This window comes from Arachis ipaensis, chromosome B5, assembly GCF_059453495.1.
Source record: "Arachis ipaensis isolate K30076 ecotype BB chromosome B5, ASM5945349v1, whole genome shotgun sequence".
Lineage (NCBI taxonomy): Eukaryota > Viridiplantae > Streptophyta > Magnoliopsida > Fabales > Fabaceae > Arachis > Arachis ipaensis.
The window spans coordinates 124,181,080-124,194,026 of record NC_142440.1 but is presented as its reverse complement, the minus strand read 5'-3'; the positions used below and the strand labels follow the sequence as shown (position 1 = coordinate 124,194,026).

Genomic DNA, 12,947 nt, shown 5'->3' with positions numbered 1-12,947 from the left:
CTGCATCCTTTGGTGCTCCATTCCTTGGCTGAACTACTTCTTCTTCAACCTTGTCTTGTACTTCCTCTTCCTATTCAGCTAAGTCTTTAACTGAGCTATGTTCTTGTGGGCTTGGCTCCTCTTGATTCCTCTCTGGCAGTGTGGTTTTGGACCTCAAAGTGATGGTATTGATGCCACCCTTGGGGTTAGGTAAGGGTTGAGAAGGAATTCCACTGGAGCTTAAAGGTTGGTTAGTGGAAGTAGGTAATGAATCTATCCGGGCAGCGAGAGCTTGTAAAGTGGCATTCAGACCGTTTAGAGTAGAGTTCAGTGTAGTCTGCATGTCTTGTTGTCATTGTGCAAGAGAACGAAGCATCTCGTCATTTGGTGAGGAAGTAGGATAAGTGATCTGTGGGACTTGTTGTTGGTTATGCTGGGGTCCTTGTGACTGTCTTAGGTGAGGAGCTCTGTAAGGTTGGTTCTGATTCTGCTGTCTGTTGTTATTATTCCACTTCTGATTTTCATTGTTATCTCTGCCACCTCTGTTATAGTTGTCCCTCCAGTCATGGTTGGAATTATCTCTTGGTGCGCAGAAATCATGACGGTTCCATTCCTTGGTAACGGCGCTAAAAACTCAATACGCACATTCATAATCTTAGTTCTTTGTCACAACTTCGCACAACTAACAAGCAAGTGCACTGGGTCGTCCAAGTAATAAACCTTACGTGAGTAAGGGTCGATCCCACGGAGATTGTCGGCTTGAAGCAAGCTATGGTCACCTTGTAAATCTCAGTCAGGCGGATTCAATTGATTATGGAGATTTAATAATTAAACGATAAATAAAATGTAAAATAAAGATAGTGATACTTATGTAATTCATTGGTGAGAATTTCAGATAAGCGTATAGAGATGCATTCGTTCCTCCTGAACCTCTGCTTTCCTATTGTCTTCATCCAATCATTCATACTCCTTTCTATGGCAAGCTGTATGTTAGGCATCACCGTTGTCAATGGCTACATCCTGTCCTCTCAGTGAAAATGGTCCAATGCGCTGTCACTGCATGGCTAATCATCTGTCGGTTCTCGATCATACTGGAATAGGACCCATTGATCCTTTTGCGTCTGTCACTACGCCTAGCACTCGCGAGTTTGAAGCTCGTCGTAGCCATCCCTTCCCAGATCCTACTCGGAATACCACAGACAAGGTTTAGACTTTTTGGATCTCAAGAATGGCCGTCCATGGATTCTAACTTATACCACGAAGATTCTGATTAAGGAATCCCAGAGATACTCATTCAATCTAAGGTAGAACAGAAGTGGTTGTCATGCACGCGTTCATAGGTTGGGAATGATGATGACTGTCACGATCATCACATTCATATTGAGGTGCGAATGAATATCTTAGAATTGGAATAAGCTTGAGTTGAATAGAAAAACAATAGTACTTTGTATTAATTCATGAGGAACAGCAGAGCTCCACACCTTAATCTATGGTGTGTAGAAACTCTACCGTTGAAAATATATAAGTGATAATGGAGTTCATTGGTCTCGGCCCCAGAGGGGAACCGGAGTAACCAAGACTAAAGATGATCCGAAGATAAAACTCAGGGTGTAAAAATAATAGTAAAAAGTCCTATTTATGCTAAACTAGTTACTAGGGTTTATATAAATGAGTAAATGATGAAGAAATCCACTTCTGGGGCCCACTTGGTGTGTGCTTAGACTGAGCATTGAGTTTTATACGTGTAGAGGCTTTTCTTGGAGTTGAACGCCAGTTTGTAACCTGTTTCTGGCGTTTAACTCCACTTTGCAACCTGTTTCTGGCGTTTAACTCCAGAATGCAGCATGGAACTGGCGTTGAACGCCAGTTTACGTCAACTAAACTCGGGAAAAGTATAGACTATTATATATTGCTGGAAAGCTCTGGATGTCTACTTTCCAACGCAATTCCACTTGGAGTTTTGTAGTTTTGTAAATTCCACTTTGAGTGCAGGAAGGTCAGAATCCAACAGCATCTGCAGTCCTTCTTCAACCTCTGAATCTGATTTTTGCTCAAGTCCCTCAATTTCAGCCAGAAAATATCTGAAATCACAGAAAAATACACAAACTCATAGTAAAGTCCAGAAATATGAATTTTATTTAAAAACTAATAAAAATATACTAAAAACTAACTAAATTATACTAAAAACTATGTAAAAACAATGCCAAAAAGCGTATAAATTATCCACTCATCACAACACCAAACTTAAATTGTTGCTTGTCCCCAAGCAACTGAAAATCAAATAGGATAAAAAGAAGAGAATATACTATAGATTCCAAAATATCAATGAAACTTAGCTCCAATCAGATGAGCGGGACTTGTAGCTTTTTGCCTCTTGAATAGTTTTGGCATCTCACTTTATCCATTGAAGTTCAGAATGATTGGCATCTATAGGAACTCAGAGTTCAGATAGTGTTATTGATTCTCCTAGTTCAGTATGTTGATTCTTGAACACAGCTACTTTATGAGTCTTGGCCGTGGCCCTAAGCACTTTGTTTTCCAGTATTACCACCGGATACATAAATGCCACAGACACATAACTGGGTGAACCTTTTCAGATTGTGACTCAGCTTTGCTAAAGTCCTTAATTAGAGGTGTCCAGGGTTCTTAAGCACACTCTTCTTTTTTTTTTTGCTTTGGACCTTGACTTTAACCGCTCAGTCTCAAGTTTTCACTTGACACCTTCACGCCACAAGCACATGGTTAGAGACAGCTTGGTTTAGCCGCTTAGGCCAGGATTTTATTCCTTTAGGCCCTCTTATCTACTGATGCTCAAAGCCTTGGATCTTTTTTTTTACCCTTGCCTTTTGGTTTTAAGGGCTATTGGCTTTTTGCTCTTGCCTTTTGGTTTAAAGAGCTTTTGGCTTTTTCTGCTTACTTTTTCTTTTTTCTTTCTTCTCTTTTTTTTTTGCTATTTTTCTCTCTTTTTTTTTTGCAAGCTTTTGTATTCACTGCTTTTTCTTGCTTCAAGAATCATTTTTATGATTTTTCAGATTATCAAATAACATTTCTCCTTTTTCCTTATTCTTCAAGAGCCAACATATTTAACATTCATAAACATCAACTTCAAAAGACATATGCACTGTTCAAGCATTCATTCAGAAAACAAAAAGTATTGTCACCACATCAAAATAATTAAACTAGTTTCAAGGATGAATTCGAAACCATGTACTTCTTGTTCTTTTGTAATTAAAACATTTTTCATTTAAGAAAGGTGATGGATTCATAGGACATTCATAGCTTTAAGACATAGACACTTAAACACTAATGATCATATAGTAAAGACACAAACATAATTAAACATGAAGCATGGAAACTGAAAACAGAAAATAAATAGACAAGGAGATTAAGGAATGAGTCCACCTTAGTGAGGGTAGCGTCTTCCTCTTCTTGAAGGACCAATGGTGCTTTTGAGCTCCTCTATGTCTCTTCCTTGTCTTTGTTGCTCCTCCCTCATAGCTCTTTGATCTTCTCTAATTTCATGGAGGATGATGGAATGCTCTTGGTGCTCCACCCTTAGTTGTCCCATACTGGAACTTAATTCTCCTAGGGAGGTGTTGATTTGCTCCCAATAGTTTTGTGGAGGAAAGTGCATCCCCTGAGGCATCTCAGGGATTTCATGGTGGGGAATTTTCTCATACTCTTGTTGAGGTCCATGATCTCTTGTTTGCTCCATCCTTCTCTTAGTGATGGGCTTGTCCTCTTCAATGAGGATGTCTCCCTCTATGTCAATTCCAGCCGAATTACAGAGGTGGCATATGAGGTGAGGAAAGGCTAACCTTGCCCAAGTGGAGGACTTGTCAGCCACCTTGTAAAGTTCTAGAGGTATAATCTCATGAACTTCCACCTCCTCTCCAATCATGATACAATGGATCATGATGGCCCGGTCTATAGTAACTTCAGACCGGTTACTAGTAGGAATGATTGATCGTTGAATGAACTCTAGCCATCCCCTAGCCACTGGTTTGAGATTATGCCTTCTTAATTGAACCGGCTTGCCTCTTGAGTCAATTTTCCATTGAGCTCCTTCCTCACATATGTCTATGAGGACTTGGTCCAACCTTTGATCAAATTTGACCCTTCTTGTGTAGGGGCGTGCGTTCTCTTCCATCATTGGCAAGTTGAATGCCAGCCTTACATTTTCCGGACTGAAATCTAAGTATTTTCCCCGAACCATGGTAAGCCAATGCTTTGGATTCGGGTTCACACTTTGATCATGGTTCCTAGTGATCCATGTGCATAGAACTCTTGAACCATTAGGATCCCGACTTGTTGAATGGGGTTGGTGAGAACTTCCCAACCTCTTCTTTGGATCTCAAGTCAGATCTCCGGATACTCATTCTTTTTGAGCTTGAAAGGAACCTCAGGGATCACTTTCTTCTTGGCCACAACTTCATAGAAGTGGTCTTGATGGACCTTTGAGATGACTCTCTCCATCTCCCATGACTCAGAGGTGGAAGCAATTGCCATTCCTTTCCTCTTTCTAGAGGTTTCTCTGGCCTTAGGTGCCATAAATGGTTATGGAAAAATAAAAAGCTATGCTTTTACTACACCAAACTTATAATGTTTGCTCGTCCCCGAGCAAAAGAAGAAATAAAGTAGTAGAAGAAGAAGAAAATGGAGGAGATAGGGGAAGAAGATGTATTCGGTCAAGGAGAAGAAGAGAAGGTTGTGTTGTGTGAAAATGAAGAAGGAATGAGGGGTTTATATAGGAGTATGGGGAGGTGTAGGGTTCGGCCATTTGGGTTGGGTTTGGGAGGGAAATTAGTTTGAACTTTGAAGGTAGGTAGGGTTTATGGGGAAGAGAGGATGGATGTGAGTAGTGAAGAGGTGATGGGAAAGAGTGATTGAGGTGATTGGTGAAGGGTATTTGGGGAAGAGAGTAATAAAAAGGTGTGAAGAGGAGAGAAGAAAAAGTTGGGGATCCTGTGGGATCCACAGATCAAGTGGGGTAAAGGACTTAACATCCTTGCTCCAATTAGGCGTATAAAACGCCCTTGCTGTGCAATCCTGGCATTTAACGTCAGACTGCTGCTTGTTTCTGGCGTTAAACACCCAAATGTAGCCTGTTTCTGGCGTTTAACGCCAGGCAGATGCTTGTTTCTGGCGTTAAACGCCAGCTTGGTGCTTGTTTCTGGCGTTAAATGCCAGACAGATGCTTGTTTCTGGCGTTTAAACGCCAGACTGCTCTCCTCCAGGGTGTGTTATTTTCAATGCTGTTTTTCATTCTGTTTTTTTTTCAATAGTTTTTGTGACTTCACATGATCATCAACCTAATAAAACACGAAATAACAAAAAGAAAATAAAATAGATATGATTAAATAACATTGGGTTGCCTCCCAACAAGCACTTCTTTAATGTCAATAGCTTGACTGTGAGCTCTCATGGAGCCTCACAGATAATCAGAGCAAGGTTGGAACCTCCCAACACCAAACTTAGAGTTTGAATGTGGGGGTTCAACACCAAACTTAGAGTTTGACTGTGGGGGCTTTGGTTGACTTTGCAGTGAGAGAAGCTTTTCATTCTTCCTCTCCATAGTTACAGAAGGAGAACCTTGAGTCTTAAACACAAGGTAGTCCCCATTCAGTTGAAGGACCAACTCTCCTCTGTCCACATCAATCACAGCTCTTGTTGTGGCTAGGAAGGGTCTTCCAAGGATGATGGATTCATCCTCATCCTTTCCAGTGTCTAGGATTATGAAATCAGCAGGGATATGAAGGCCTTCAACCTTTACTAACATGTCCTCTGCTTGTCCATAAGCCTGTTTTCTTGAGTTGTCTGCCATCTCTAATGAGATTCTGGCAGCTTACACCTCAAAGATCTCAAGTTTCTCCATTACAGAAAGTGGCATTAAGTTTATTCCTGACCCCAGGTCACACAGAGCCTTCTCAAAGGTCATGGTGCCTATGGTACAGGGTATTAAGAATTTGCCAGGATCCTATTTCTTTTGAGGTAATTTCTGCCTATCCAATGCATTCAGTTCATTGGTGAGCAAGGGAGGTTCATCTTCCCAAGTCTCATTACCAAATAATTTGGTATTCAGCTTCATGATTGCACCAAGGTACTTAGCAACTTGCTCTTCAGTAATGTCTTCATCCTCTTCAGAGGAAGAATACTCATCAGAGCTCATGAAGGGCAGAAGGAGGTTCAATGGAATCCCTATGGTCTCTAATTGAGCCTCAGATTCCTTTGGTTCCTCAAAGGAAAACTCCTTATTGGTCACTGGACGTCCCAGGAGGTCTTCCTCACTAGGATTCACGTCATCCTCTTCCCTTGTAGGTTCGGCCATGATGGTCAAATCAATGGCCTTGCACTTTCTCTTTGTATTCTCTTCTGTATTGCTTAGGAGAGTACTAGGAGGAGTTTTAGTGACTCTTTTACTCAGCTGGCCCACTTGTGCCTCCAAATTTCTAATGGAGGACCTTGTTTCATTCATGAAACTTACAGTGGCCTTAGATAGATCAGAGACTATATTTGCTAAGCTAGATGGATTCTGCTCAGAATTTCTGTCTGTTGCTGTATGGATGATGGAAAAGGTTTGCTATTGCTAAACCTGTTTCTTCCACCATTATTAAAGCCTTGCTGAGGCTTTTGTTGATCCTTCTATGAGAAATTTGGATGATTTCTCCATGAGGGATTATAGGTGTTTCCATAGGGTTCACCCATGTAATTCACCTCTGCTATTGCAGGGTTCTCAGGATCATAAGCTTCTTCAGAAAATACCTCTTTAGTACTGTTGGATGATTCCTTCAATCCATTCAGACTCTGAGAGATCATATTAACTTGCTGAGTCAATATTTTATTCTGAGCCAATATGGCATTCAGAGTATCAATTTCAAGAACTCCTTTCCTCTGAGGCGTCCCATTATTCACAGGATTCCTTTCAGAAGTGTACATGAACTGGTTATTTGCAACCATGTCAATGAGTTCTTGAGCTTCTGTAGGCATTTTCTTTAGGTAAATGGATCCACCTGCGGAATGGTCCAATGACATCTTTGATAATTCAGACAGACCATCATAGAATATATCCAGGATGGTCCATTCTGAGAGCATGTCAGAAGGACACTTTTTGGTCAGTTCCTTGTATCTCTCCCAAGATTCATAGAGGGATTCACCTTCTTTTTGTTTGAAGGTTTGAACATCCACTCTAAGCTTGCTAAGCTTTTGAGGAGGAAAGAACTTGGCTAAGAAAGTCGTGACCAGCTTATCCCAAGAGTTCAGGCTATCCTTAGGTTGAGAGTCCAACCATATTCTAGCTCTGTCTCTTACAGCAAACGCAAAAAGCATAAGCATGTAGACCTCGGGATCAACTCCATTGGTCTTAACAGTATACAGATCTGCAAGAATTCAGTTAAGAACTGAAAAGGATCTTCTGATGAAAGTCCATGAAACTTGCAATTCTGTTGCATCAGAGAAACTAATTGAGGTTTCAGCTCAAAATTGTTTGCTCCAATGGCAGGGATTGAGATGCTTCTTCCATGTAAATTGGAATTAGGTGCAGTAAAGTCACCAAGCATCTTCCTTACATTGTTGTTATTTTCGGCCATGTCTCTTTCTTTTTCGAAAATTTCTGTCAGATTTTCTCCAGAGAGTTGTGCTTTAGCTTCCCTTAGCTTCCTCTTTAGAGTTCTTTTAGGTTCAGGATCAGCTTCAACAATAATGTTCTTATCCTTGTTCCTGCTCATGTGAAAAAGAAGAAAACAGAAAAGAAGAGGAATCCTCTATGTCACAGTATAAAGATTCCTTTATGTGAGTAGAAGAAGAAAATAAATTCGAACACAGAAAGAAGAGAGGGTTCGAATTTTTAGATGAAGAGAAGTGTTAGTAAATAAATAAAATAATTAGAAAGAGATGAGGGGGAGAGAATTTTGAAAATTAGATAAAATAAAAGTATTTTTGTTTTTAAATTAAAAATTAAAATTAAAAATTCAAAAATTAAGAAAGGAAAAACTAAATCAAATTAAATTAAATTTAAAACAATTAGTTAATTAAAAAGGAAATTTTTGAAAAAGAGAAGAGGGGTTTTCGAAAGTTAGAGATGGAAAATTAGTTAGGTAGTTTTGGAAAAGATAAGAATCAAACAAAAAGTTAAGTGATTAATTGAAAAATATTTGAAAATCAAATTTTGAAAAGATAGGAAGTTAGAAAAGAAGTTAGAAAAGATTTTGAAAAAGATATGATTGAAACTTAATTTGAAAAAGATTTGAAAAAGAAATTTGAAAAGATTTGAATTTTGAAATCAAAGTTGATTACTTGACTAACAAAAAACTAAAAAGATATGATTCTAGAGTTTAAAGATTGAACCTTTCTTATTAGGCAATTAACAAACTTAAAAATTTTGAATCAATCACATTAATTGTTAGTAAAGATTTTAAAAGTTTAGAACAAAATAAGAAAAAGATTTTGAAAATCAATCATAAAGTTTTCGAAAATATGAAGAAAAATTGAAAAAGATTTGATTTTTGAAAAAGATTTGAAAAAGATAGAATTTTTAAATTGAAAATTTGATTTGACTCATATGAAACAACTAAATTTTAAAAAGTTTTGAAAAAGTCAACTCAAATTTTCGAAAATTTATGAGTGAAAAAGGGAAAGATATTTTTTTTATTTTTGAATTTTTAATGATGAAAGAGAAAAACATCAAAAAGACTCAATGCATGAAAATTTGGATCAAAACACATGATGCATGCAAGAACACTATGAATGTCAAGATGAACACCAAGAACACTTTGAATGTCAAGATGAACACCAAGAACTTATTTTTGAAAATTTTGAAGAAGAGAAAAACATGCAAGACACCAAACTTAAAGATTTTTAATTTTTAGACACTAACAAATTAAAAATGCATATGAAAAACAAGAAAAGACACAAAACAAGAAATTTTAAAGATCAAACAAGAAGACTTACCAAGAACAACTTGAAGATCATGAAGAATACAATGCATGAATTTTCGAAAATGCAAGAAAAATAACAACATGCAATTTGACACCAAACTTAAAAATTGACACTAGACTCAAACAAGAAACATAAAATTTTTGGTTTTTATGATTTTATTAATTTTTTTGGATTTTTTGAAAATTAATTTGAAAAAGAAAAATAAGGATTTCAAAAATTTTTTTTTATAAGAATTCCAGGAATCTGCAATGTTAGTCTAAAGCTTTGGTCCAGGAATTAGACATGGCTCACTAGCCAGCCAAGCTTTCAGTGAAAGCTCCGGTCCAAAACACTAGACAAGGCCAATCGCCAGCCAAACTTCAGCAGATACAAATCAGACATACAATAGCTGATACTTCATCCAACTTCATATGCTGATAAGTGGAAGCCTCGGTCCAAATGAATTAGACATGGCTTTACAGCCAGCCAGGCTTCAACGTGCTTCATGAAACTCTAGAATTCATTCTTAAAAATTCTGAAGAACATAGAATAAAATTTTTTTGTTTTTTATTTTTTTTGAAAATTTTTTTTTAAAAATAAAAATAATCAAAACAAAAAGCTTAAAATTAAAATAAAATTACCTAATCTGAGCAGCAAGATGAACTGTCAGTTGTCCAAACTCGAACAATCCCCGGCAACGGCGCCAAAAACTTGGTGCGCAGAAATCGTGACGGTTCCATTCCTTGGTAACGGCGCTAAAAACTCAATACGCACATTCATAATCTTAGTTCTTTGTCACAACTTCGCACAACTAACCAGCAAGTGCACTGGGTCGTCCAAGTAATAAACCTTACGTGAGTAAGGGTCGATCCCACGGAGATTGTTGGCTTGAAGCAAGCTATGGTCACCTTGTAAATCTCAGTCAGGCGGATTCAATTAATTATGGAGATTTAATAATTAAAAGATAAATAAAATGTAAAATAAAGATAGTGATACTTATGTAATTCATTGGTGAGAATTTCAGATAAGCGTATAGAGATGCGTTCGTTCCTCCTGAACCTCTGCTTTCCTATTGTCTTCATCCAATCATTCATACTCCTTTCTATGGCAAGCTGTATGTTAGGCATCACCGTTGTCAATGGCTACATCCTGTCCACTCAGTGAAAATGGTCCAATGCACTGTCACTGCATGGCTAATCATTTGTCGGTTCTCGATCATACTGGAATAGGATCCATTGATCCTTTTGCGTCTGTCACTACGCCCAGCACTCGCGAGTTTGAAGCTCGTCGCAGCCATCCCTTCCCAGATCCTACTCGGAATACCACAGACAAGGTTTAGACTTTCCGGATCTCAATAATGGCCGTCCATGGATTCTAACTTATACCATGAAGATTCTGATTAAGGAATCCCAGAGATACTCATTCAATCTAAGGTAGAACGGAAGTGGTTGTCAGGCACGCATTCATAGTTTGGGAATGATGATGACTGTCACGATCATCACATTCATATTGAGGTGCGAATGAATATCTTAGAATTGGAATAAGCTTGAGTTGAATAGAAAAACAATAGTACTTTGTATTAATTCATGAGGAACAGCAGAGCTCTACACCTTAATCTATGGTGTATAGAAACTCTACCGTTGAAAATACATAAGTGAAAATGGAGTTCATTGGTCTCGGCCCCAGAGGGGAACCGGAGTAACCAAGACTAAAGATGATCCGAAGATAAAACTCAGGATGTAAAAATAATAGTAAAAAGTCCTATTTATGCTAAACTAGTTACTAGGGTTTACAGAAATGAGTAAATGATGCAGAAATCCACTTCTGGGGCCCACTTGGTGTGTACTTGGGCTGAACATTGAGCTTTACACATGTAGAGGCTTTTCTTGGAGTTGAACGCCAGTTTGTAACCTGTTTCTGGCGTTTAACTCCACTTTGCAACCTGTTTCTGGCGTTTAACTCTAGAATGCAGCATGGAACTGGCGTTGAATGCCTTTTTTGCATCATCTAAACTCGAGCAAAGTATTGACTATTATATATTTCTGGAAAGCCCTGGATGTCTACTTTCCAACGCAATTGGGAGCGCGCCATTTGGAGTTCTATAGCTCGAGAAATTCCACTGAGTGCAGGAAGGTCAAAATCCAACAGCATCTGCAGTCCTTCTTCAACCTCTGAATCTGATTTTTGCTCAAGTCCCTCAATTTCAGCCAGAAAATACCTGAAATCACAGAAAAACACACAAACTCATAGTAAAGTCCAGAAATGTGAATTTTATTTAAAAACTAATAAAAAATATACTAAAAACTAACTAAATTATACTAAAAACTATGTAAAAACAATGCCAAAAAGCGTATAAATTATCCGCTCATCATCTCTCCATCCCTGGTTGGAGTTGTCCTGCCATCCTTGGTTGTAGTTCCCACCTTGGTTGTAGTTGCTGTCTTGTTGATTGTATCCTTGATTCGGGCAGTCATAGAAGTTATGAGTAGCTGCCACAGTGTTGTCTTCTTGTTGGAGCTGCGGGCATTCATCAGTATAATGACTATAATCAGCACAGATTCTGCATACTCTTTGGAGAACTAACTGTTGGCTTTGTTGTGGTGGGGAGGGTTGAGTTTGTTGTTGATTTAACTGTAATTGCTTCAGTAGGTTGGTCATTTCACATATGCTCTGTGTAAGAGCAGTAGTCTCACTGCTAGAGGAAACCTCTGCAACAGCTTTTGAGTGGCTGCTCCTGTGCCTGTGATTCCTAGTAGACTCAGCTAAGTCGCTGATCAGTTGCCATGCTTCATCTGCAGTCTTGTACTTTTTCAGAGAACCATTACTAGCACCATCTAATGTAGTTTTATCCCGATGCTTCATGCCTTGAGTGAAGTAGCTGATCAACACTAACCTGTCAATCATGTGATGGGGGCATGCGTCCAGAAGGTTCTTAAAGCGCTCCCAGTACTCATAAAGAGTCTCTGATTCTCCTTGAACAATGCAGGAGATCTCTTTCCTCAGTCTGTCTGTAACTTCAGTTGGAAAGTATTTTTCCAAGAATTCTCTCCTGAGCGTATCCCAGTTGGTAACAGTTGTTTCAGGTTGGGAGTAGTACCACTCCCACGCCTTTTCCTCAAGAGAAAGCGGAAAGGCGGTTAATAGAATAGAAGTTTCATTTGCACCATGACGCCTAACAGTAGAACAAGCTGTCTGGAAATCCCTTAGGTGCTTGATAGGCTCCTGAGCAGGTAAGCCATGAAACTTGGGCATCAAGTTAATTAATGCAGTCTTCAGCTCAAAATCTGCAGCCAGAGTTGGATGATGCACTTGATATGGCTGCAGTGTAAAATCTTGAGCTCTAGCTTCCTGGAGAGTAATCCTCCTAGGTGTTGCCATGTTATCTGCATGTGAATCAACTGAATCAGTAGCAAAAGAGCTTGTTTCTTCCTCAGATGGCGGTTCAAATTCGCCCTCAGATGAGACTGGTGAATCGATAACAATCACTTCACCACCCTCTGAGGCTAACCTGCGCCGAGCTCACCTAATACGTGAAAGAGTTCTTTCAATTTCAGGATCAAATGCAGCTAAGCTCGGATCAGGCAGTGAATGCGTCATTCAATGAAAGAAACATATAGCTCATGGTAATAAAATAAAATAAAATATGCAAATAAAATAAAAAATATGTACGCTAATTAATCATTTAGCACACAATTGTAACTCCCCGGCAACGGTGCCAAAAACTGATGCGTGGCAGAAGTTAGACCAATTAAGAGATTATAATATAATAGAACAGCGTTGCAAGTATAGCTCTTAACCAGCAAAAATCTGCCTCATCAATTTAGAAAGGTTGTCACAAAAAGTTTAGAATAAAAATACTGGGAGTATGAGTCCCAGGTCGTCTCCCAACGAGTTGCTAGAAAGGGTGCTAAGTTATTAATCAGGAGTTTTCCGAGAATTTTGAGAGTTGAATGACGGAAAATAAATAATTGTAAATTAAAAGAGAAATATATATTCTAATTAAAAAGCCTTGACTAGGGGAATGATTAATTGGAAGTTCTATCCTTGTTGGAATT

The 12,947-nt window shown here is 38.6% G+C and overlaps 1 non-coding gene across 1 annotated transcript; it reads left to right on the top strand.

The window, feature by feature from the left end:
- The first annotated feature begins 7,069 nt into the window (after nucleotides 1-7,069).
- On the top strand, nucleotides 7,070-7,173 carry LOC148565660 (small nucleolar RNA R71). Its single transcript, XR_015884328.1, has one exon. It is a non-coding gene; the product is annotated as a small nucleolar RNA R71 (small nucleolar RNA).
- The last annotated feature ends 5,774 nt before the right edge of the window (nucleotides 7,174-12,947 follow it).